The sequence below is a fragment of the Malania oleifera genome, chromosome 3 (genome assembly GCF_029873635.1).
Source record: "Malania oleifera isolate guangnan ecotype guangnan chromosome 3, ASM2987363v1, whole genome shotgun sequence".
Taxonomy (NCBI): Eukaryota; Viridiplantae; Streptophyta; class Magnoliopsida; order Santalales; family Ximeniaceae; genus Malania; species Malania oleifera.
This window is the reverse complement of record NC_080419.1, coordinates 13,274,000-13,299,755: the sequence shown is the minus strand read 5'-3', so window position 1 is coordinate 13,299,755 and position 25,756 is coordinate 13,274,000. Positions and strand designations below refer to the sequence as shown.

The 25,756-nt window shown below is 35.0% G+C and overlaps 1 long non-coding RNA gene and 1 other non-coding gene across 2 annotated transcripts; both read right to left on the bottom strand.

The window, feature by feature from the left end:
- Positions 1 to 18,512: 18,512 nt before the first annotated feature.
- Positions 18,513 to 22,402, bottom strand: LOC131151042 (uncharacterized). Its single transcript, XR_009135681.1, has 2 exons — positions 21,973 to 22,402; positions 18,513 to 18,791 (listed from the first exon to the last, which is right to left on the bottom strand). It is a non-coding gene; the product is annotated as an uncharacterized LOC131151042 (long non-coding RNA).
- Positions 22,132 to 22,234, bottom strand: LOC131152521 (U6 spliceosomal RNA). The gene has a single exon (XR_009136016.1). It is a non-coding gene; the product is annotated as a U6 spliceosomal RNA (small nuclear RNA).
- Positions 22,403 to 25,756: the final 3,354 nt, after the last annotated feature.

Here is a 25,756-nt window from a genome sequence, read left to right as displayed (position 1 = left end):
GAGGTATCTCATCCCATCATTATCATATCATTTTTCAGATGCTATGAGAAGTATAGCAATAATCAGAGTGCACAGTGGAAGCGTGAGTGAGATAGAAGATCTTGTCTAGAATTGTTATTGCTATTATCTGTTTGTGTTTTGATAAGTTTAAATCTTTATTGTTCATATTGAGATGGATATTGTAATGTATTGGGATAAACTAGTACTCTGGTAATTTAGTAAGGAGATCTTCCACTATTTTATATTATGGTATTAGAGATTTATTTAGAATAACCCTCCAGACCCCACTTTCGGGTTTTATTTAGCATAAAACCATCGAATCTGTATATATCACATATCATCATATATGATAAAAACATGTCTGCATAAATCTCATTTCATTATATCTGTATATACTCATATCATCATATCCATGTAAAATATGTCTCTCTGTGTGTGTGTGTGTGTGTGTATATATATATATATATATATATATCATATCATCATTTCTGTATAAATCATATCTCAATATAAATCACATTTCATTAAGTAATATTTTCACATATTTATTTTTCAATAATCAAAACAATTCCTCATGCCACACAAATTTTCAATAATATTACATAACATAATACTTGTCTAGAAAAACATATAATAATTCAAATTCATTATTTTCATATGCCTAATAAGCCAAAAAATTACATATAATATATATTCATATCCTACTTTAAATTAATCAATTAATTTCTAAAAAGTCCTGACGTAATTTATTCCCCTTACCTGACTTTTAGAGAAATGCCCACAAAGATCCTAAAGCAATGCATGCGGCGTTCGCACAAACCCCTGAATTCACACACCTTAATTTAATCAGCCCAATCTCGGAATAATTATTATCCTAACATCCCTAAACTCACACGCTCCCATTAACCGATTAAATTATAAAGAAAAAGTGGATATGATCCACTTTTCATGTTTAAATTTAATTTCTAATATATTTAAAAATACCAATATGATCAAATTCCTGCAGTTTAATCTAATTCCAAAATATTTTTAGAAATATAATTTAATCAAATCCCTACAATTTAACTTAATTCCAAAATATACCCCAAAAATTCTATTTAATCAAATCTCTGCAGTTTAACTTAATCCCAAAAATATTTCTAAAAATCTAATATAATCAAATCCTACAGTTTAATTTAATCCCATTAATCCCAATAATATTTCCAAAAATCTAATATAATCCAATCCTACAGTTTAATTTAATGCCAATAATATCTCCAAAAATCTAATATAATCAAATACTGCAATTTAATAATTAAATACTACAATTTTATGAGTTATTTTTTTAAAAAAAAACAACAAATATGATTTGTACTCCTCACCTTAGCCTTGGAGTGGTACCCAGGATCCCCAAATCAAAATATGTTTCGATTAACTTACTTGGAATCGAAGCCACAATCCTGCGATGGTGTCTAATCGTCAATTTGACTGAAGATTTGAGAGAAATTGGAGAGAGAGAGAGAGAGAGAGAGAGAGAGAGTTTACCTTATCTCAGAAATGGTGCCTACGACGCCTTATCACGAATCCACTTCGGTTAAAATGTTGGAGGCCGAGAATGGAACCCAATGGTATTTTCCGTTCTCCAATCGGCCGAAAATTCACCGAGAAAATGAGGAGAGAGAGAGAGAAACGGCCACTAGGGGGTTTCTATTTGAAATTTGAGATCAATTTGAATCCTCATATGATTCCTGAGGATTCAAGTATATATATTATTATATTATATTTATATATTAATATATTATATTTTATTATTTCTATTGGCTTTATGGTGGCCAACAATCAACCCTGTCCACAATAGGGCAGGGGCCCAAGGATCGCATTGACTTGGCAGGCTAAGCTCGCGGCACCCCTGCTTGGAACTGGTGCAGCCCCTCATGTCCACCCGATGCTTAGTCACTACAAAATAACTGATTTTTAGTGACGAAAGTATTAGTGACGAATTCAATTTTGTCACTAAAAGTTGGTATTAGTGACGGTTTTAGCAGCCGTCATTAATACGACACTATTAGTGACGGTTTTAAAACCGTCACTAATACTTTCGTCACTAAAAACAGCCCGATAAACAATTTCCGTGCAAAAATTTTTTCGAGAAAATATTAGCGACGATTCTAGGGTATTAGTGACGGTTTTGAAACCATCACTACTAGTGTTTTTATTTAAAAAATATTTAAAAAGAAATGGCTTAGGGTATTAGTGACGGTTTGGGAGAACCGTCACTAATAAGGGGGTATTAGTGACGATTTTGAACCCGTCACTACTAGTGTTTTTATTTAAAAAATATTAAAAAAGAAATAGTTAAGGGTATTAGTGACGGTTTGGGAGAACCATCACTAATAAGGGGGTATTAGTGATGGTTTTAAGACCATCACTACTGGTGTTTTTATTTAAAAAATATTAAAAAAGAAATGGTTAAGGGTATTAGTGTCGGTTTCGGAGAACCGTCACTAATAAGGGGGTATTAGTGACGGTTTTGAAATCGTCACTACTAGTGTTTTTATTTAATAAAATATTAAAAAAGAAATGGTTAAGGGTATTAGTGACGGTTTGGGAGAACCGTCACTAATAAGGGGGTATTAGTGACGGTTTTGAAACCGTCACTACTAGTTTTTTTATTTAAAAAATATTAAAAAAGAAATGGTTAAGGGTATTAGTGACAGTTTGGGAGAACCATCACTAATAAGGGGGTATTAGTGACGGTTTTGAAACCGTCACTACTAGTGTTTTTATTTAAAAAATATTAAAAAAGAAACGGTTAAGGGTATTAGTGACGGTTTGGGAGAATCGTCACTAATAAGGGGGTATTAGTGACGGTTATGAAACCGTCACTACTAGTGTTTTTATTTAAAAAATATTAAAAAATAAATGGTTAAGGGTATTAGTAACGGTTTGGGAGAACCATCACTAATAAGGGGGTATTAGTGATGGTTTTGAAACCATCACTACTAGTGTTTTAATTTAAAAAATATTAAAAAAGAAATGGTTAAGGGTATTAGTGACGATTTGGGAGAACCGTCACTAATAAGGTAGTATTAGTGACGGTTTTGAAACTGTCACTACTAGTGTTTTTATTTAAAAAAATATTAAAAAAAAAATGGTTAAGGGTATTAGTGACAATTTGGGAGAACCGTCACAAATAATGGGGTATTAGTGACGGTTTTGAAACCGTTACTGATGCTCAAAATATGACATCCCCACCTTAATTTGTTCTTTCTGCTACTCCCGTCTCCTTCTCCCTCCTACCATCTTTTCTTTCCCCAAATTTCATTCTACTCCTCCCTATGCCCCTCGCTCCTCGCTCCTCCATGCACGCAGCGCCAGCCACAGCGTCTCCTCCATCTCTGCATCCATGGTAGAATGATGGGCGGGCTTGCAGTGTGGTCTAGGTGGGACGACTTTACGAAGCCTTAAACTTGCTGCTGCCCCTCTGTCTTCTTCTTCTTCTTCTTCTCTCATCTTTAGACCATTCTCCAGAACCCTATCCCTATTCCTAGGTTTATTTTCCAGCCATCACTCTCCTCGAAGACCCCCGCCATTTCTCACTAGAGCTATTTCCGCTTTCGTTGTTCAAGCTACTCCCGTCTCTGCACCCGATGACAATGGTTGTCTCTCTTTCTCACCAATTCCATTTTCCATTTCTAGTTTAATTATTAATTGGGTCTATGTGTTTCTGCAATGAAGCATCAATGGAAGGCTGCAATAGACTTCAAGTGGATAAGAGACAACAAGGTCCCTGTAGCTGCCAACATAAGGAACAGGAACGCCAATGCCGATCTGGAGCTCATGCTTTAGCTCTACCAGAAAGTCACCAATCTTCAGAAGGTTAAGGTTCTACTATCTTAATATATTATTTGTTTGTGAGGCTTGTGTGCGACATTTGGATTTAATTGAATTACTTTCTGCTTTGCATTGAGCTCAGAAAAGTAATATTGCTTATTTTGCCAAATATTGACCCCAGATTTCTAGTTTCTTGCACTTATGAAGTAATTTTTACATCTTATGTTTCAAAGTTTTTCAAGTAAGTCAGTATATTTTCTGTGAGTTAAGGGACGACGACAATTTCCTAGATTCAGAGCTGGGTTTAGCACTATTGGGCAAGTACTGTTACCGTTTCTGTTGAACTTGGTGCATTTGTTGTTTTTTTTACTAGTTCAATTACTGTTGGTTTGGAGCTAGGTTTGTCAGTTTGTGATCTGAAGAGCTTGGAGCTGGGAATTAGGGATTTGGGTGCTTGAATTATTACTGTTGGGTTTGAATTTCTGGTTTTGGGGTTTATTTGGTATGTGGGTTGTTTTTAATTGGAACCATGGATGTGTCAGAGTGTTGTTTCTTGACTTTTGGGGGCGAACTGAGGCTGATTAAGTGAAGTATTTAGGTTTTTGTTTGGGGGTTTTGAGCTGTGATTTGTGACAAGGTTTCACTTTCTGTAATCTGTGCTGTTTTTGTACATGTATTAATCTTTTGTTAAGGTTTCTCCTTGGTTAAAACCTTGTCAAAAGAATTAGCAAAAAATTTTGATTTATACAATGATTAGTTCTAAATTCTGCAGGTGTGATTCATCTGTCTTATCTGGTGTCACATTAATGCTATTCGCTTGCATTGTGTGGTTAAAATTGGTTTCTTATGTACATACAAGCTACGATATGCAAGCACTTTATTAACTCTTTACTAATAGTATGAATATTTTGTTATTGACTATGAATGTTTGATTTGCTAGCATGCTGCATATCCTGTTCTAGATGCTTTCACTTTATTCTTTGGAGTTTATGACGGACATGGAGGTAAGAATCAGGAGGTTATTCTTTATCTAGTTTACTCGGAGTTTCTTTTCAAAATTGATTTGAAATGCGATAAGCCTGCCCGTGTAGAAAAAATGAATTTTAGCCTTTCATATGATAGGTTGTCTCTTATAGTTAAAGTATGATTTAAATATTAATTTTATTTCTCTTGAATCTTGATGCCCTTCTTACGGTCATTGCATCCACAAGAAGGGTATCAAGATTCAAGAGAAATAAAATTAATATTTAAATCATACATTAACTATAAGAGACAACCTATCAGATGAAAGGCTAAAATTCATTTTGTCTACATGGGCAGGTTTAATGCATTTCAAATCAATTTTGAAAAGAAACTCCGGGTAAACTAGATAAAGAATCATTGATGCAGCCACCACCATCCACGACCTCGTCGTCCTTCTCTGTCATCCATGACCTCATTGTCCTTCATCACCCTCCATGACCACGTCGTCTGCTCCATCACCATCAAGGTCAAGAATTCTGAAGTTGGGCCTTAGATTGCAGGTTGAGCCTTATTGTTCGATAACTTCACCCTCGAGGATGACGTTGTAGCAAGCCATAGCCGCCCATGCAGCCATGGTCTCTTAGTACTGTCGAAGCACGCGTCACCATTATGGTGGATCCATCCTCGACACTAAAGTTCCATTGTCTTCTTCAATGAAATAAGATTTTTGTTAAAAAAAATTTTAAATTAAAATATATTTTATTTATTTAAAATATATTTAGGTCGATCCAGGCAGCGTTGTGGGTGTCGATGGAGTCCGACTAGGCGTTGGTGATCGTGATGACCTCAGTGGCTGTGATTGTCGGCTTTGTGATGTTTTTGTGGGAGAGATTGAGGGAGCAAGGGAAGGATAATGTATTTGAATTTGAATTTGTATACTGTATTTTTATTTAAATTTGAATTTGCATAATATATTTGTATTTCAATTTGAATTTGTATGATATATTTGTATTTTTATTTAAATTTGAATTTAAATTTGAATTTTAAATAATTTATGAATTTTTTAGCAATTATGTTTTAATGTTACGTATACGAAAATGTAATTACATATTTTTATAGGAATTAATAATTTAAAAATTAATTTAAAATTATTAGTGATAATTTCCAATTGAAGTATTAGTGAAGGTTTCAAAACCATCACTAATAATTGCCTTTTTTTTAAGAGTTTTAGTGAAGGTTTTCAAACTATCGCTAATAATATAGTATTAGTGACGGTTTTTAGAGTATTAGTGATGGTTTGAAAATCGTCACTAATAGTTGCCTGTGAACAATAGTGACGATTTTCAAACCGTCACTAATAGTACAACATTAGTAATGAATTTACAATAATCACTAATACTATGGCTTTAGTGACGATTTTTGATCGAGCTGGTGTAGAATTTATAGTGATGGACTTAGGGTTTTTAGTGACGGTTTTAATCCGTCACTAATACTCTATTATTAGTGACGATTTGAAAAATTTGTCACTAATAAGTATTAGTAATGGCAGATATAGCGACTAATTCTATTAGTGACGGTTTTGTGAATATTTGTGACGGTTTTGAACCATCACTAATAACCTTATTTTTTGTAGCGAGTGCAGGGCTCCGCACTACTGTTTAAAGGTATTGATTGCACCCCTTCTACAACCAATTGGTTTTAGAAGAATCGGTAGCACCGATCCTGACAAGTGGTATCAGAGCGAGGTCACGAGTTCGAGCGTCCTAGGGTAGCTGCTGCGGGGGAGATTATTGGCTTTATGGGGGCCAACAGTCAACCATGTCCACAATAGGGCAGGGGCCCAAGGATCACATTGGCTTGGCAGGCCAAGCCCGTGGCACCCCTACTTGGAATTGGTGCAGCCCCTCATGTCCACCCAACGCTTAGTGTGGGGCTCTACGCTACCAATTAAAGGTATTGGTTGCGCCCCTTCTACCACCAATTGGTTTTAGAAGAATCGATAACGCCGATCCTAACAATTTCATTAATAATCATTATTAATTTATTTATTTTTTGGAATCACTACATCTAAATATTTTTGGGTTTGTTACATTTTCCCTGCTTATAGAAATTTCATTCTCAAAATTTGCTAACCAACACTAAGCAAGTCTATATATAGACTAACCAAGTAACCGACTAAATTGCCACGATTACCTAACTAGTGTTGGCCTTGTTAAACAAATGTAGGTACCTCTGACGTATTTCCTCTTCTAGCTCCCATGAAACTTCCTCAACTACGTGATTACGCCAAAGTACCTTCACTAATAGAATTTTCTTGGTAAATAGTTCCTGATCTTTTCGGTCTAGAATATGAACCGGAACCTCATCATGTGATCATAAGGAGTCTCTAATCTCCAGTGATTCATAATTTATCACATGTGACGGATCTGAAATGTATTTCTTCAGCATGGATCCATGGAACACGTTATGAATCCTATACAATGTTGGAATAATGCTAACCTGTAGGCAACTGGACTTATTCTTTTTAGTATCTCAAACGACCCAATATACCTAGGGCTTAACTTACCCTTTTCCCAAATCTCATAACCCCTTTCATGGGTACAATTCTCAAGAATACATTATCTCCTACACCAAACTCCAGCTTCCGTCAGCGGGTATCTACATAACTTTTCTGTCAACTCTGAGCTATTTTAATTCCTGAAAGCTCTGCTCACAATCTTCGACCCACTCAAACTTCACATTCTTCCTTGTTAACCATGCCAGAGGACACAATAGTTTGGAAAACCCTCCATGAACCGCCGGTAGTATCCTACCATACCCAATAAACTTCTCATCTCCTGAACATTCCTTAGTCTCGCCCAATTCACTACCGCTTCTATCTTTGCTTGGATCTACCAAAATATCGTCCCCGAAGATCACATGTCCAAGGAATATAACTTCCATCAGCCAGAATTCACATTTCTTGCATTTAGAGTACAACTTTCTTTCTCTCAACACTTGCGTACCATCCTCAAATGATTTTCGTGCTCCTTGGAACTCTTCGAATAGACTAGAATATCATCAATAAAAATCACAACAAACTGGTCTAGGTATTCATGGAAAACCCTATTTATTAGATCCATAACGTCGTAGGAGCATTAGTCAATCCAAAAGGGATGACCAAGAACTCATAGTGGTCATACCGAGTTCGGAACACTGTTTTTGAAACATATTCTGATTTAATCTTCACTTGATAGTACCCAGATCGAAGATCAATCTTAGAGTAAACTTGCGTTCCTTGGTGTTGATCAATCAAATCAACAATGTGGGGAAGAGGATTCTTATCCTTAACTGTCACTTTCTTTATCTCCTCATAGCCTATACACATCCTTATTGACCTGTCTTTCTTTTTAACAAACAGCACCGGTGTTCCCCAGGGTGACACACTGGGTCTAATAAATCTCTTGTCCATTAATTCCTGTAACTGCTCCTTTAACTCTTTCAATACCATTGGCACCATTCTATAAGGAGCTTTAAAAATTGATGTCGTCCCCAGAAGTGAGTTTATAGCAAATTCAATTTCTCAATAAGGAGGAAATCCAAATAAATCCTCTAAAAGGATATCCGAAAATTCCCTCACTACTAGAATATCTGTAAGGTCTATTTCTCTCCCTGGTGCTTCCTTTATACAAGCTAAGTATCTGTCTAGACGTAGCCTCCTCACTTGAATAGCTGACAACAACTGTGGTGAGGAGCACACGCACAACCCCACAAATCTGTACTCCTACTTCCCAATAGGTCTAAATACTACCTCTATCTGATGACAATCAATACTGACATAATTAGCAACTAGCTAATTTATCCCCAAAATTGTGCCAAACCCATGCATATCCATTACTACGAGATTGGTTGGTAACACTCTCCCCTAAATATCCACTGAATAGCCTTTAAGCACTTTTCTACAAATCACTATTACTCTTGTCGGTGTGGCCATAGGTAATTTGGCACCCCCACACAGTCTAATAAACTCCCAAGAAATAAACGAGTGTGTTGCCCCTAAATCAAACAAAATAACAGCTTTATATGACAGAATAAAAATGGTTCCTGTCACCACATTGCCTGCCGCCTCTGCGTCTCCTAGTGTTAGTGCATAAACCCGAGCTTGCACGGTGTTCCTCTCCTGGTTACCTCGAGGTGCTTGGTTATCTCCCTGGAATCGGTTAGAAGTGGCCGCATCACTTGGGGGCGCACGACAGTCTCGTACCATATGGTCAGGTCTGTTGCATCAATAACATATCACCGCTCTAGCCCAGAATTCCCTAAATGTCTCCTGTTGCACCTAGGACAAGGAGGGTATGGTGGATTTCCCTGGAATGTCTGATTTCCCATCTCTCCTCTCTGGCCTCCGCTACCACCCTGCCTCCTCCACGATCCTTGGCTGGTTCCTGCTTGAAAATCAGGAAGCATAGGCCTCTTCCTCTGACTTTGCATCCCAGCATCTCTCTACAGGCTAGTCTCTATCACTGTGGTTTTATCTACTAACTCTAAGAAGGTCTGGAGTTGGAATACCACCTCCTGCTCATAGATACTATGTCCCATGCCTCCCTCAAATCTCTTCGCCTTCTTTTCCTCATCTGACACTATATACAAGGCAAAACGGGAAAGCTCAACGAATCTAGCTGCGTACTGCTGGACCATTAGGTGCCCTTGGGTCAAATTCAAAAATTACACCGCTTTAGTATTCCTGGTAGTAGCGGGAAAGGGCCATTCGAAGAATATTTCCTTGAAACAACTTCAATATAAAGCTATAGGTACTGGCCTCTGCTCCTCTAATAGCTTCACCGCTAACCACCATAGCTCGGCCTCACCCATTAATTTGAATGTGGCATAGAGAACTTTCTGTTCGTCAATGCAGCGCAATACTGCCAAAATCTTCTCAATCTCCTGTATCCAATTCTCTACAATAATTGGGTCGGCACTTCCTAGAAAAACTAGGGGATTCATTTGAGTGAACTACTCTATGGTGCAGTCCTGGTCAACTGGTGGGCAACCCTATTCCCTTGAGTTCTGTGTAATTTCTGCCATAACCCGCTAGGCTACACTTTGCAGTACCTAATCCTCGTTGTCACCTATACGGGAAGCCCCCATGTGGCTACTACCTCCAGCATTTGCGTTATTATTTTCATGGTCCATCCTAAAAATAGATCGAAATTCCAGTTAAAATCCCACTATTGTAACATGGTTGGTATTACTATTTAACTAAAAGAAAACTATGAAAGACACTAGATTCCCATGCTAGAGTACTTAGACTTTCCTCCACACAAATATATCAATCTAATGTTCAAACTTCCCATTTCAAGTTCTAATCTCCCTGCTCAGAAACAAAAATCGTTGACAGTTTGTCATGGCTTTCCTTAAACAATCATAGAAACAACCACAAAATTCCTACCTCCAAACTGCGAGACAAACCTCAAATTCCCATCTTATCTTTCAATAATGTCTTACTAGAATCCTGATATACCCATTTCCTACCCTCATCAAAATTCATTCCTATACTTTGATATTGTTTTCCATTGAAATCTATAGAACCTAACAACCTAAACTCTGATACCAAACTGTAATGTCCCTTTTTGGGAGTTGTCACTTAACTTGGTGGGTCTTGCGCCCATGGCAACAATAGGTACCTATCAGAGCCCTCATTGAGATTGAGGCGTTATGTATCGCCGTCCCTCAATTCAGCAAGCCCCCAGGCGGAGAGTCTTACTTTGCCACAATTATTCATAAGCGAGAGTTCCCAAGGATCAGGGGTAACTACCTCTTTGCTCTGATACCAAACTGTAACGCCCACGTTTTTTTTTTTTTTTTTTCCTTTTTTTTTAATAAATACATAAGTATATTATAATTCTATACCTCTTTTACCGTAATAACATTAACCAAATCAACCTGAACTCAAGGTGGGGTATCGGGGATCCACCTGTCCATACTCACATTCAAACAGTGCAGTGAAAAACATGATACACCTAACTTTACATACAATACCAGAGTACTAAAGTCTCCAAAAAATATACATACAAACCCCCAAAATTCATCATAAATCCCAATGATTATACAACATATCTTCATTCCTAAAAATAAATACATATACCCTGACCTATAGGAACTACGTCTCCTTTATCTCGGAGCTCGCTCTGCCTAGCTGCCTGAATTTCCTGAAATGTTTAAGGTCCTTGGGACGAGACACCTCTCAGTAAGTGGGAATAAATTATTATCAGTGTGTGGCAAATAAGTTTTAGAGTATCATGTCATGTTCATATAAATATTAATTTAAGTGAGAATTCATAGTAATTATACTCATATCTATGTACATATATATATTTTTCTAAAAAATGTGATCATGCTCATTAAATCTCACTATGTACAAAATAAAATATCTGTCAAGTACAATCATATGAGTGTATCACGTATGTAATGAGGAGCTCATTCATATCACTGTCATGTAATAACCTCACATGACCAGGTTGTGCGGCCCAAAGGCGGGACTTAACCCTAGTTGGTCTATCAGGTTAAGTTAAAATACCTCATTTGTAGTACAATTGGCCAACCGCAGCCTGATCCAGACCCAAGAGAAGTCAATATCTCTCTAAAGGCTCAATCGACTTCCAAAACCAACACCCTCCCCAAGATGTATAGTTGCACTAACTCAATCACTAGCAACGGTACCATGCTCTCATATCATTAACCAACTGGGTTCTCATTTCCACCACTCAATATACATAATAATATATTTCCAAAAGCTTTCATTTCTCATAAATATGTTCAAGCTCATGAGTATCCACTTGTATGAAACACATCTCGTCTGTAACTCATGGTTGTTCATCATATCTATTAGCATAAAATCATCGCGTCTGTATATATCACATATCATCATATATGATAAAAACATGTCTGTATAAATCTCATTTCATCATATTTGTATATACTCATATCATCATATCCGTGTAAAACATGTCTGTATATATATATATATATCATATCATCATTTTTGTATAAATCATATCTCAATATAAATCACATTTCATCATATAATATTTTCACGTATTTATTTTTCAGAAATCAAAATCATTCCTTATACCACACAAATTTTCAGTAATATTACATAACATAATACTTGTCTACACAAACATATAATAATTCAAAGCCATTATTTTCATATGCTTGAAAAGCCAAAAAATTACATATAATATATATTCATATCCTACTTTAAATTAATCAATTAATTTCTAAAAATTCCTGACGTAATTTATTCTCCTTACCTGATTCTGGGAGAAATGCTCGCAAGAATCCTAAAGCAGTGCATCCGACGTTCGCACAAATCGTTGTTTTCACACACCCTAGTTTAATCAGCTCAACCTCAAAATAATTACTATCCTAATATCCTTAAGCTCACACGCTCCCGTTAACCGATTAAATTCTAAAGAAAATGCGGGTATGATCCACTTTCCACATTTAAATTTAATTTCTAACATATTTAAAAACACCAATATGATCAAATTCTCCCAGTTTAATCTAATTTCAAAATATTCTCAGAAATCTAATTTAATCAAATCCATACAATTTAACTTAATTCCAAAATATTCCCCCAAAAATTCTATTCAATCAAATCCCTATAGTTTAACTTAATTTCAGGAATGTTTCCAAAAATCTAATATAATCAAATCCTGCAGTTTAATTTAATCCCTAGAATATTTCCAAAAATCTAATATAATTTAATCATGTAGTTTAATTTAATTCCAGGAATATATCCAAAAATCTAATATAAAAAATACTACAATTTAATCAGTTATTTTTTTTTAAACAACAAATATAATTTGTACTCCTCACCTTGGCCTTGGAGTAGTGCTTAGAATCCCAAAATCAAAAATGTACTCCGATTAACTTGCTCAGAATCGAAGCCGGGACCCCGTGGTAGTGTCTAGTCGTCGATTTGACTGAAGATTTGAGAGAGAGAGAGAGAGAGAGAGAGAGAGAGAGAGAGAGAGAGAGAGAGTTTACCTTATCCCAAAAGTAATGCCTACAACGCCCTAATCACAAATCCACTCCAGTTAAAATGTTGGTGGCTGAGAATGGAACCCAATGGTATTTTTCATTCTTCAATCGGCCAAGAATTCACTGAGAAATGTGTGTGTGTGTGTGTGTGTGTGTGTGTGTGTGTGTGTGTGAGAGAGAGAGAGAGTGAGAGAGAGAAAGAGAGAGAGACGGCCACTGGGGGCTTTCTATTTGAAATTTGAAATCAATTTGAATCCTCAGATGCTTCCTAAGGATTCAAGTATTGCAGATCGCATGGATCAGATTCTTCCTTTTGGAGGAAAGTCCTGTAGGGTATGCCTGAACTATTAAGTAAATCTAGGTGGAAGGTTAGAGAAGGAGATGTAAAATTGTGGTATGATAAGTTTCTAGATTTGGGACCTATGTTTGCAGATTGTCCAAATGGTGCACAATCTCATATCAAATTAAAAGATTTGGTTATTTATAATGCGTGGGATGTGGAAAATTTGCAGAGGATTCTGGGGTTTAGTAAAGCAGATGAAGTGATGGAAAATGTGAGAAATCTTAGAAATTCTTCGGATATTCTGTTATGGCTCCCGGAAGCTTTAATACAAAATTCGCATGGGATGTTATCAGAGTTAGAGCTCCAAAATTTGATTGAGTTAAGTGGGTTCGGAACAAATGGTTACCGAAGAAAATTTCTATATGTATGTGGAAAGCTGCTTTTGAGTGTCTAAGTGTTGATGAAAAGGTGAGAAGGGTGGGGGTTTCACTTGTTTGGGCATGTAATTGTTGTGAGATGAGGTAATCAGAAGATTTGGAGCATGTGTTAAATAAAGGAGACCTTGCTTCTGAGGTTTGGAGGAAAGTTTCGGTGGAGGTAGGTGTTCCTTTCTTTAGGCAACAAAGTTGGAAAGAAAGAGTCCAAATGTGGTTTAATAGGGCTTCCAAGTTCTCTCAACTGGGTTCATTGATAGGTTTGATTCCTTGTTTAGTAGTTTAGAGGCTGTGGAGAAGGAGATGTGTGGCTAGAATAGGAGGAAAATTAGAGAGTAGTACTGATGTGTGGCTTTCCATTAAGTATTGGGTTTTTTGAGTAGGAACATGACAGAAATGTTTCAGTTAAAGGATGCAAATTTTCAGATATTGCAGAATCTAGAAGTGCAAATTGTGAATAAAAGAATTAAAACTATGCAAAGTGTGAGATGGCTAAAACCGAGGCAAGGGAGGTTGAAACTGAATTTGGATGGGAGCAGCCTGGGGAACTCAGGGCCGGCGGGTGGTGGTGGCATCCTTAGAGACCATACAAGTTCTTTTGTGATTGGTTTTTCAAAATATTGGTACTTGTTCAAATAATGAAGCTTAATTGAGAGTTGTGTTGGAGGGAATAAAGATTTGCAACATTTAGGACATACTTGTATCGATATTGAATGTGATTCAAATATTGTAGTTAATTGGATAAGAATTGGGAAGTGCTTCTTGTGGTATTTGTGGGATTTTTGGGAGCAGCTTATTGATTTATTGGAGCGAGTAGATTTTTCGATAAATCATTGGTATAGAGAAGGGAACAAAGTGGCAGATGCCTTGGCTCGACAAGGTGCTATGGGGAGGAATAGTTTGTTTACAAATAGTAGTCATCTCCCTAGAGTTAGTAATGGTTTGTACAAATTGGAGAAAATGGGTACGGCTTATATGAGGTATGTTTAGTTGTTATCTTTTTGGTTTTAGCTTATGCTTTATGTTGTTTATCTTTTGTTTTGTTTTGTTGCGTGAAATTTGTTTTGTAGGTTCTATTTTGTTTTGTTTTGTTTGGTCTTGTATCCCAGTTTTTGGCTGGATGTTTGGTGTTGTTCTTTGGGAGATTTTTAACGTGTTGTCTTTTGTTATCTCTCATTGATTGTCTTGTAACCACGGTATTCTTCCGCCAAAAGTGAGGGATTATCAATAAATAAATGGAGGTGTCACCCTTCTTAAATATATATATATATATATATTATATTATATTATATTTATATATTTATATATTATATTATTTATTTTATTTTATATTTTGGAAATCACTATATCTAAATATTTTTGGAGTCGTTACAACGTCCATTTCTCAAAGCTAAGAGGTCACTGAGCAATCAAAAGATCATTTTAATGGGCTAGAATTTGTTACTTGAATAAAACTAGATCTTGAGAAATCATATTGAATATTTTAAGGCACATTATGTACCTAGCTAAAAAGAAAAAAAAATCCCTGTTTAATAACCATAAACCAAATCCAATCTTTCTTGGTAGCCTGTACAGTGGAAGGAAAGTTCTACTTTGTATTTTGAATAAAACATATGCAAAGCAGTTTGAATTTTGATAGCAAAAGAGTGTTGAAGTAGATGTAGAAAATTCATCAACTTATTAAATTAAGTCTATATAAACCATTAACCTAGGAGTTCTTTGCTTCTCCGTGTGATCCAATTACAAAGAAGAGATCTCCACCAAATCACTAGCATGGCAATTGAAATTGTGAGTAGGTCCCAAATTCAAGTCGTAGTATTGGAGCCCTTAACTATTGTTTTTTTTTTTTTAATAAATGATTGTGATAACAGCATAGTTGAAAAAATTGAATGCTCTATCTCGAAGGAGTATCGATAGAAAATCTTCAATTATAGAAAAATCTTCGAGTGGACCAAAATCCAATGTTTAGGGTTAATCTGTCATTGGGGAGAGCGAGAGCACTCTAGAGTGATACATGGGAGTGTTTTGAGTACAAAATAATGTAAAATGAAAATTTTCCCAAAATTTTCAAAAGAAATCAAGATTCTTCTTGTCCCGTACTTTGCCTAAGCTAAGTATTCGGGGTGAGTCATCACAAAAGCCAATCAATGGGATAAGAGAAATGTTGTCCCAATGTTGCTTAGTGTTGCAAATCCAAGGATGAAATTAATTAATTGTCCCTTTATGATCATTTTTTTGGTCATACTTTAGCTCCAAGCACAAGTATATCACTAAAATATCTTTGTGTTTTTTAATTAGTTGTTCAGCTCTTCTATTGCTTCTTCTTCTTCTTCTTCTTCTTCTTCTTCTTCTCCTGAGTTGTTTTCTTTGATTATTATTTATTTGATTTCATCTTCATGTCTTACTTGAACTCAAGCCTTCCTCATAGACTTAATAAGTTGTCAAGTAGTGATATATAAATCATTTGAAATTCATATTGCCATATGTTTCTATGCTTTGTTGAATGTGATAAATTTCTTAAATTACATAAATTTTATTTATTTTTATTATTCAGATCATGTTTGATTAAATATGAAATCCATGGATTGCGTAAAAGTTATGTTTTTATTGTTATTTTATGTATGATTACGCCTGTAGATATTATGTGAACCATATTTTTACAAGTATATTATTTATGAAACACAAAAGTAAAAGATCACATTATTTTATGAATTGTTGTACTCTCAATGGCATAGATTGCAATCATCTGGTGATTTATGCAATTTATATATATTTTCTATTTCATGTTTAGTCAAATCAGTCATTATTGATATTAATTTATTACTAGTACCATCTTTGAATAAACATGTTTTTATTTTATTTTAAAAATCTAAAAATTTCAACCACTATCGCGTTACTTTGGACACTATAATGCTGCACCAAACCCAAGGAGATAAAAGTTGCCCGCCCATTAACGCATCGCGGGTAATTCACCAGGCATAATGCCTCAAGGCAGGAAATCAAACTCGTGCCCTTGGGGTCACCAAAGTTATTAAGTCGCTTTTACCACTTGAGCTAGCCAGCTGGGCTTTGAATAAACATGTTGATCCATAGCATGCAAAGATCATGTTTTTGTTTATTATTTCAAGTGTAGTTAAATACCATGTATTTATAATCACACTCTATGATATTAAAAATATTTCAGTTTTATGTTTTTTCTTCAAGGGATAATGTATACCATATATTTTGATTTGGAATGATAGTGATTTTATATGTATTGTGGATTCCGGTCAGTAGAATTTCTCTCTGATAATTTAATTTATTATTTTAAGGGCATAAGGTATGTTTACAATTTATTAGTAGCTAAGTCCATTGGTTGTAAATATTTATTTAATAATTTTATTTTTGCAAAAAACACTCGATTAGGTAATAAGGTGTTCCATTTCATAGTTCTATCAATTTATAAATAACAAAATCTCTATTATGATGCTAATAGAGAAGCATTTAAACAAATATGAATTTGAGGAAAATGATGTTTGGATTTGTTTAAAGAAGTTGGTTTAAATAAGTTCCGAATGACGCTAGACCTAATTGCCTCGACTCAACTTCAAACTCTAGTCAAGTATACCTTTGACGGTTCTACCTTAGGAAAAAAATCTCAAAAAGGTTGAAACCCACACCATCTTTCTATGACCAAGATTCCCCCATTATACTAGATATAAGATTATGACTAGCTCCTCCATATGATGCCTAGTCCTTGTAAGGATGACCTAAACCTTTGTGTAGGAACCATCCCAAAGCCCTTGTTAGGGTGGACCACACCTTTGTGTAGGAACCACACACATGGTGATACCCAGAGTGACTCTAATCCCAACTCTAGTAAGATATTACCTACTTCGTCCCATTGATTCAGGTTTTAGCCTAAACATAATCCATCCTAATCAAACACATCCAAGATCTTCTTAGAACATACCCTACGGACGATCTTCAACCACACACAAGTACAAGAAACTCCTCAGAGTTGGGCAAGGGAAAAATATTTCCTTTCCTCCTTTTTGAAGATAAGAAGCTGAATCCTAATTTTCTCTATACCAATAATAATTGACAAAAAAAAGATGATTTGATGATGTAAAGGGATTAAGTCGTATTTGTTTCTTCTTATATTTCTTCTCGTATTGTTCATGGTTGCTTGCTCAGACAGCTTGGTCTCTTGTATTGTTTTGGCTACTATCCTTTCAGCTGGATCAATTATATGGGCTTGATTATTCTTGAAATTCAAGAAATAAATTTTTTTAGTTACAAAAAATATATATAAACAAATAAAGGAAGAAACTTCTTCAAAATGAAGAATTAGGTTTAACATAATGCTAATATCTTTTGGGAAAAAATGGGAAAAAAATGGTCTGGTTCTAGTATATGCACCAACATTGTGCATACACCATACTAATTTTGAAATATATATATATATTTAAAAAAGCTTGTTTAAATCTTCTTATAGACTGTAATTAAATTATATATTTCCCAATAAAATAAAAAAAACAGACACACAATTGTTTGAATACTTCTTTTTTGCTTTAGTTCTACTAATGGTAATAATAATTAAAACATTTAGTTAACAATAACATATAATTTTTTTAAGGACAAAAAGATACCTCTCCAAAGGTTTGACAAAAAGATACAGACATCTCCAAAGGTTTTAAAAATTTTTCATTGACCTTTCCTGAAATTTCAAAAAAGTCATAGACCTCCCTTGAAATTTGTCAAAAGAGACACAAAATCTCCTCTCAAAAGACCTATCTTTTTGTAAAATATAAGAGGAGATTTGTGTCTCTTTGACAAACCTCAAAGAGCTCTTTGCAATTCTTGAAACCTCAAGGAAGGTGCCTGAGATTTTTGAAACCTTGAGAGTGATCTCTGTTTTTTAGTCAAACCTTGTGAGAAGGTCCTTTTTTATAATTTGAGGTTCATTGCAATAAATTTGCTAGTCTTGTCCAAGCATTAGCTCCACACCTTGCTTCTATAATGAATGGTCTTCCCAATCAAAAGGCTCAATGAATATCTGAATATAGAAACATACAATAAGTTCAACAGTTCACATGGCTCCTATAAACAGAAATTGCAACCATATATTTACATAAAACAACACCGGCAGCACAGCAGCATCTTACAGTCTCTGAGGGGTGGCAGAGGTGGTAGCTAAGAAATTTGAATCCAACTATCATTTTTGTCCCAAGAAAATTTGGATGTCCCAAAATCACACAGCTCCAAGTAAATCACAGTTTTCAATTCATAGACTGAAAAACAAACCAACAAATTTGCCATTCTCAGTTTTTTTGTGTAATTGGATTGGATACAAGTGTTGTAAATTGGAATAGGCAGCACTTAAGGGCTGAACGGCTGTGTTTGTGTACAGGGAGTGTTCTGGGCAGTGGGACATTGATAGGCATGGATTAACTTGGTTAATGAATTCCAAAATGGTTCTGTGTATTGTTGAATTTTCTACTAGCGGTGTGTACATCGTTAGAGGAAAAGGTGAAGACTACAGCATAAATTTATAGTACAGCTTCTAATCATTTCTACCAATCATCCAACTCAATTAAACAAACATATCCAACCAAAAACAGTCTAGCACAGTGGCCCGTTTCTAATTGCAGTATTTCTGATGTCTATCCTTGTCCATCTCTTCACCCTAGCTATTTATAGACGTTTGTAAATATATATTTCCCAGAAAGATCAAAGTCAGCAAGACTGCACCGCAAAGTTGGTCATTAAATGACAATATAGAAGCCAAACAAGCAATCATTTTCTATGCCCAAATTTCTCAATTGTATGACAAGTCCCTTTCAACAAACACTAGAAAGAAAATCCAAACCTACACAAAGAAACATGCAATCCAAGTCTATAGTTTTGATCTGATCAAGTGTTAAAAAATTGGTATTTATATCAAGTCTCGAAAGCTGTCACTATCCCATGTAAAATAGTTTTGTACTTCCCATCATAATGATTTAATTTTTGGGCAAAAGACACTCACCTCTTCTGAGCTTTGGTAAAAAATAGGGACCTCTACTGAGATTTCAAAAATTCTATTGACTTCCCTTAAAGTTTCAAAATTGTTATAAACATCCCCTAAAGTTTGTAAAAAAGACACAAACCTCCCATCAAAAGACTTGTCTTTTTGCAAAATACAAGAAGAGAGTTGTGTCTTTTTTACAAATCTCATGGAAGGTACCTGAAATTATTGAAACTTAAGAAGAGGTCTTTCAAATTTTTGAAACCTCAGGCGAGATCAGCAGTCTTTTTGGCAAACCTGAGAGGAGGTTCTTAGAATTCTTGAAACTTGAGGGGCAAACCTTAGAATTTTTGAAATCTCGGAGAAGGTAAGAGTCTATTTCCCTCAATTTTTTTGAGTTATTATGAAATTATGAATTAATATTCCTTCAAACCTTCAATGTTAGAGTATGTCTGTGATGATAGATGGCCATATGGATCTAAGGATAAAGACTAAAGCACATACAATTATGCACTATTCTCTACACCATTGCCATAAGCTAATAGGATTTAACCTTGATGATTTGAGGGATGGAGTTGAACTAAGTTTATTTACATAGCCTGTAGTTTCAAGTTGTGATGCTTTCTCCCTCTTAGCTTTTAATTTATATTATTTGATTTCATGACAGGAAGCAACAATCTAAGAGTGATTTATACAGTTAAGGAAAAGAAATTGCAACTATTAAACACAATATTTATATGGCCGGCTAGATAAGAAAATGTTCAATTTAATAAAAGCTACAACACTCATGCCAAATTTGATAATCAATCTCAAAATTATCCACAAACTTTAGACCTATCCTACTTCCGTCATTTAGAAGCCAAATTGATAACAACAAAGCAAAAGCATTGCACCAAATAATCATAAAAATTTTAAGTTTCAAAGACTCACATGAAACTATAAATATGACACACACAACCTTTTATTTTTTTGGGCCGGTGATGCAAGACAATACCAAATATAATATAGCATATATAAACAAACAAGAGATAGACTGAGAGAGATCATCTCCCCGCTCGAATAGAGGAGAGGGGCATTCAAATCTCCTTGTGGGGATTGTTGCAGCCTTTGGGCATGTATACATTTGTAAATGTATCATGGAGTCGTTGGGTGGTGTATGAACCTCACATCTACGGAAGTTGTATGAAGGGATACAAAAAACAAAAAACATAAAAAAAAAAAAAAAAAAAAAAAAAAAAAAAAAAAAGAGGAAAAATAAAAAGAAAAAAAGAAACAAACATCATGGAGAAATGATGGAATGATTATTTAGCAAAATAAAGAATTGAAGGGTTTCTTTATGTGCAAATAGCTTTAAAATTGAATTTGACGTCTATTTACACAAATGCAACAAGAAAACTGGAACCTAAAAGGCTTCCCATACATAAAGGAAATTTTAATCCCACTCATTTGTTTTGGCCATTTCCTCTGCTCTTCACAGTTTAACAATAAATAAATGATGGCAGGAGTTATGAAGCAGAAAAATATTGCCAGTTTATTTTATAGTAAATTCTTTCAAAACCAAGAAAAATGAAGAATTGCTGAGCGGGATAAGAGATACAAAAGAACACATATGATAAGCAAGCCACAAACGGAATGACAGCGCAAAATATATTTCGATTATTGCCAACACTAAAAGCCAAAAGGATGGCCCAATAAGAAATTATGCATCTCTCGGCCCTCTCCTGTTTAGTGTTATTGTCACATATGTTCCTGGACTTATCACCACCTGTGGAGCCATTGTTTGGAAAAATCGGTTAAAGAACTATACCATTAGGCAGATAGGAACCCTGGAGAGTACTGGAGTGATCTGCATTGGAGTATGAATTGAATAAGAAAAGGCTGGGAAGATGATAAGGGAGATGGCCAAAGAAGTGAAAGAACCAGCGGAAAAGAAAGCCAGCAAAATGTAGCATAGAACAGTGCGACAGTGAGAGCCAACTTCTTTGTTTGATAATCAAAGCTGGCAAGTATGGGGATCGATCAATCTGTTCCCTTTTCATGGCACAGGAGATTTCAGCTTCGTTGTATATGAATTCCATACAACAATTCTCGGATAAGGGGTAAAAATAAAAAATAAAAAGCAACAAAAAATCCACGCAATTTGCCACATAAAATAATGCATCAAATCAGCACAATACATACATGGAATTTCTTTTTCTTTCCCACCCCCCCCCCCCCCCCCCCCCCCCCCCCCCCCCCCGCTTTTTCTAAACACCATACATATAAAAGAGCTCTCACAGGCATTTCATCAAACACGTTAGGTTCAAATTGTTCAAGCTACTAAGCTATAAAGAAAAAACAACCCTCTTAATAGTTGCATCAAACAAACATGCAGCCCACAAGTTTCAGTTTTTTTCTCGAATTGCTACACGCGCATTAGATGAACACCCATTAAATCTCAAAAATATCTGATATTCAAGAAGTACCTGGTAAAAAAGATCTGAAGATCCTTATTCCAGGTGTGGAACTGGGCAATCCTGAAGAACATTGAAACGACGGAAGCAGTTGATGAACGAGAATTTAAAAAATAAAAATATAAATATAAAAAAACCAGAAGAGCCGCCGGCGTATACGGCAAAAGTCGAAAAAATTTGGACCATTTCTCGATTTATGCGTGTCATCCTTGCGCAGGGGCCATGCTAATCTTCTCTGTATCGTTCCAATTTTATCGGATGTCTCCGAAGAGACGAAACGCTCGTTCGACGCTCGCTTACAAGAAGAAGAAAAAATTCTTCGTTGTTTACGATGTGGGACGTCACGTCGCAATTAATGCAAGCCTGGACTTTGGATTGGGGCTGAGGCCAACTAAGCCTACTGGACCGAGGGCCGACTTCGCTTCTTTATAATCCCGCCCATACACCATATTTTATATAAATTGTTTATTCTACTTATTTAACAATATTTATAGTTTTATACTAGAATAAAAGCGGCAAATTAGTCCACATACTTTTGATTTAAATCTATTTTACCTCTTATATTTTTAACTAGTACAACTAAAAGTTTATACTTATTAATTTTATTCAAATAGTCATTTAAAATAGCTTAATAATTATGTATTAGACAATAAAAATTAAATTCCCTCCAGCCATAAATTATTTGGTCCACTATATTATTAGTTACAAAAAAAGTATATATATACTTTTTTGAATTATTCTATATTAAATATGCATTTGAAGTTATAATCACTTCACCCAAAAAAAAACTTCTTAAGATTAATAATAAATTAACAAAATCACAAATAAGATAAATGATTTTATAAAAAAAAATTGTTCTTATATCTTAAAAATAAGATAATATTTCAAAAAGAAAGTAAATTTAAACGAAAGTAGATAAAATTACATTTTTAAATTATATTTTAGCTTAAAAATAATTAAATTAAGCTAACATGTTCATTTTTTAAGTCTGATTCCTAGTTTTGATAATAACAAATTGTAAGTTTTTTATGTGTGTTTTCAGTACTTGAGCAGGCTTAATATTTCAGTACACATAAGATCAAGGGACATGGAAGCCAAAAGGAGCTCAAAGAACACATACATCTGGCGTAGTACATGAAGTGAAGAGCATTAAAGAAGACACATTTACTTTGATTGTACATGCATTTTAGTTTTTAATTTGGTCTGTAATAAATGCATGGCATGCATGATGTGGATATAAGCTCAAAATGACCATAGTCTGACCGTAGGAATCCAAACCTGACCTTAGGGGACCCAACCTAAACTCAAAATCTTTTTTTCTTAAAACCTAAAACTCATACAAAAATTTTTAAAATAACTTAAGGTCAAAAACAGGGTTTGCAAAGACTTCGGTCAACCGACGTTAGATTTTTGGGCTTAATTTAAAAGTCAAGTCGGCTAATTAGCTTAGTTGGCCAAACAGACCATAGGCCAAAAAGTCAAAAGTTTGACTAAACCTTGGTCGACCCACCGATTTACGTAATAAACGCTTCAATTGACCGAACGGGTCAGAAGTCAACATGTTGACTTCACTCAGTCGAACATACTGAATTAAACGCACTGTCCTCGGTCGACTGAACCATAAAGTGTCTGACACTTGGCCAACTACTTGGTCGATTAAACCTTATAGTGCAAATTGGCATTGGTCAACCGAATCCATATGAATGGTCAACCAACCTTTGCCTTGATTAACCGAACCCACAAAGAGTTCAAAATCACTTAAATATGGTTGACCAAATCTATAGCTCAAAATAAGCTTCCATTCATTGATGGCTCTCTTCCGCAACCTGCCATTAATGATCCTCTTCATTTTGCATGGGGATGCTACAATTCAATGGTTGTTGCACAGATCACAAATTGATTGTCTAAAGACATTGCATCCAGTGTCTTATTCTTTGATAATGCAAGAAATATATGGTTGGGTCTACAAAAATGTTTTTCCTGGAGCAGTGCACCAAGCTTTTATCAACTGAAGAAATCAATCTCAGATCTTTCTCAAGGGCAATTATCTATTACTCAGTATTTCACTCAACTGAAGACTCTCTCGGATAAGCTCCAGACTTACCGCCCTGCTCCTTGTTGCTCTTGTTCACCAACTTGTTCTTGTGGAACACTTTAGAAAGTGTTTGAACGTCATCAAATGCTACAAAGTCTTTCAAGAAAGACAAGCTTGTTTGTTCTCATTGTGGAATTTCAAACCATACCATTGCAAAATATTATTGCCTTGATGGTTTTCCACCTAGATTTAAATTCATCAAATCTAAGAAAGAAAATTCTTCTACAAATCAAGTTATCTCAAATATTCCTTCCTTACCATTTACTCAAGAACAGTGTACTCAATTGTTGGCTCTTCTTCAGCCTTCACCTCCATCATCTTTAGCTTTGGTAGCTTCTACTGTTCCCAATGGTAGCTCTTCTTTAACCTCAATGTATATGATAGGTATATCTTCATCAAATTCATCTTCTATTTTTGTTTCCAATTGTTCTTCTTCCTTGTCTTTTTCCACTTCTTGGATTATAGACACGGGTGCAACTGATCATATGGTTAGTAGTATTCATCTCTTAACTTCCATTACTTCATCTGTAAAAGCTTCTGTTAATTTGCCAAACAAAACTTCTGTTTCTGTGACTCACATTGGTATTGTTTGTCTTTCATCTTCTTTAATCTTACACAATGTTCTCTGCATTCCCTCTTTCAAATTCAATCTTATTTCTGCTAGTAGACTATCATCTTCATTAGGATGTTGTCTAATTTTTTCTTCATCTTTTTGTTTCATTCAAGACTTGCGGTTGTGGAAGACAATTGGACTGGGCAAACTATCTAACGGTCTTTATCATTTGTTTCCTTTTTCGAATGATAATTGTTCTTCTGCACATACTGTTGATTGTATTTCATTTCCTACTTCAAATAAACATACTTGTAATATTTGTCCACTTGCAAAACAACACAGACTTTCATTTCATCATAGTAAATTTGTATCCACTTTTATCTTTTAATTAATTCATGCTGACATTTGGGGTCTATTTGCAACTCCTTCATTACAAGGTTTTCATTATTTTTTGTCCATTGTTGATTATTATTCTAGATGCACATCGTTTTTTCTTATGAAATCAAAATGTGAGGCTCGTATATTACTTCGTTCATTTTTTACTTTAGTTCATAATCAATTTCAGTCCACTGTTAAGATAATTAGAACTGATAATGGTCCATAATTTAATATAACCGATTTCTATCACTCAAATGGCATTATCCATCAAAAATCATATGTTAATACTCCTCGACCAAATTCTGTCATGGAACGAAAACATCAACATTTTCTTAATGTTGCAAGAGCAATTCTTTTTCAAGCTCATCTTCCATTAGCTTTTTGGTCTTACTACATTTTAGCAGATGCCTATATTATCAATTGTACACCAACTCCTCTATTATCAAAGAAAACTCCTTATGAACTTTTATTTAGTAAACCTCCTGTTTATTCTCACATGAGGGTCATTGGTGCACTCTCTTTTGCTTCCACTCTCCCTTTCAGTCGTCACAATTTTGATGCTCGTTCTCATCGTTGTATCTTTCTTGGTTGTCCATTTGGCATCAAAGGTTACAAACTGTTTGATTTACAATCTCATCAAACATTTTTTTCTCGTGATGTTATTTTTCATGAAAATGAATTCCCTTTTGCTTCCTTACCTTCAGATTTTCTTATGACACCATCATTTTCTGATATTGTTCTACCTACTCCTCAAACAGATTGTTCTCTTG